The sequence below is a fragment of the Carassius auratus genome, chromosome 15 (genome assembly GCF_003368295.1).
Source record: "Carassius auratus strain Wakin chromosome 15, ASM336829v1, whole genome shotgun sequence".
Classification (NCBI taxonomy): Eukaryota; Metazoa; Chordata; class Actinopteri; order Cypriniformes; family Cyprinidae; genus Carassius; species Carassius auratus.
The window spans coordinates 7380936-7382721 of NC_039257.1; positions in this window are offsets into that span (position 1 = coordinate 7380936).

Genomic DNA, 1786 nt, shown 5'->3' on the forward strand with positions numbered 1-1786 from the left:
TCACATACACACACACACACACACACACACGTAGGAGCGCTGCCCTGAGGAGACAGGAGTCAGGCTGACAGGACCAGCCAGCATGCGTCTAATCCTCAATCCCTGTTTGAAATGCAGGGCCAGGGTCAAGGATTACAATAAACTCTGATTATCAAATAATTCATGCATTCTTATTCCAACAGAGTGCCCCGTACCGCCACCCGTGAATACAGAGCTGGAGGAAGCAGACGGGGAGGGCCACATCAAAGAGGAGAGAGAAAGAGTGAAGGAAGAAAAGAGACAAACAGATAGGCTTAGGGCTTCTTTCCCACTGACATGTTCCTTCAGACCACAGCCCGGCATCCTCACATCCCCAATCTTTTCCTGTATCGTGTCCTCAGATCCCAAAGCAACCAGAGGCACACAAGACGGAGAGTGCTATCTGTCAAATATCTGACACGTTCCAAAAAGAGCAGCTATGATAGAGGTATTTCATTCATGAGTGTCTAGGTGTGTGTGCGTGTTTGTGTATGCATGTGGCAACCAGGTGGAACATCACCTCCTCGCCGTGCAATCCCACGGGCTCCTCTGGGTGTCCTCGTCCCCTGTCCCCTGTCCCCTGTCTGGACATTAGCATTCATAGAGCCAGTAGGCCGTGTCATTTTCCATGCCGCCTCCCATTGAGTTGTGCTGAGAGGTTCCAGCTGCTACCCCGCAGGTCACCCACTCCGGCTCTTACTCAGACAGTTCAATGACCGCTGCAATATTTACGCAATAGATCACAATTATTACTGTAGTGTATTGATCGTATGTAGATGAGGCTAACCTTGTGCATGGATCAGTGAGAGAGGTTAGCGAGTGCTCCGCACCATCCCTGCATGCTGAACGTGGGCTTTCGCCTCCTGGTTTAGCTCTGTAAACACACTGATGGCGAAATCTCACATTTGTTTGCTCAAACAGTGATAAAGATCTTTTAGATCAGGGCATATTGTTTCTGCTTAATATTTATATTGCCCAGTATCTCTGAGATCATAATAGAGAGAGATTGTTATCAGTGCATGCTTCTGTTGCTCTTGTTTTTTTCAGTTATTTATTTATTGTTATCACTGTATGCTTCTGTTGCTCTTTTTATTATTATTTTTTTCTAGCATGCTTTCAAACTTGGCATTTAACAACTTTTGCATTAGAGGTGACAGTACTATGACAGTACCGTGTTACAGTTAGCATGGTATTTTCTGCTATATTGATAATAAATTATTACATTTGGGGTTGGGGAAACAAGAGCTGGTTCTTCTTTTGACAATTTGGACAGAACATTATATTCTGAATATACTGTATTAGGCATTCTATTCAGCATGAAACATACAGCATGACCGTTTCCTTTTCTTAAAGGGGTCATATGACACTTTTTTAAAAAGATCTTTATGTTGTGTATTTGGTGTAACAAAATATGTTGACATGCTTTAATGTTCAATAAAAACATTATTTTTCAAATACTGCACATTATATATGTCTTCTATGCCCCACCTCTCTCAAACGTGTCATTGTCTACAAAGTCCCTCCTTCCGACAAGCGCAGTCTGCTCTAATTGACCAACTGACCCAGTGCATTGTGTTTTGCCAAACACCGCCCCTTTTCATTAACGCGAGCTTCATCTTTCAAAATAAATGTAAAGAATAATGTCCTTAGTTTTACCATCAGTTCAAGCCAGAAAGAGGAACAGAGTCACATGACAGACACAGTGATGAAGCTTGTATGTCTTTGCAGTACACAAGCCATCTAAGACAGCTGACTTCACTGTATGACC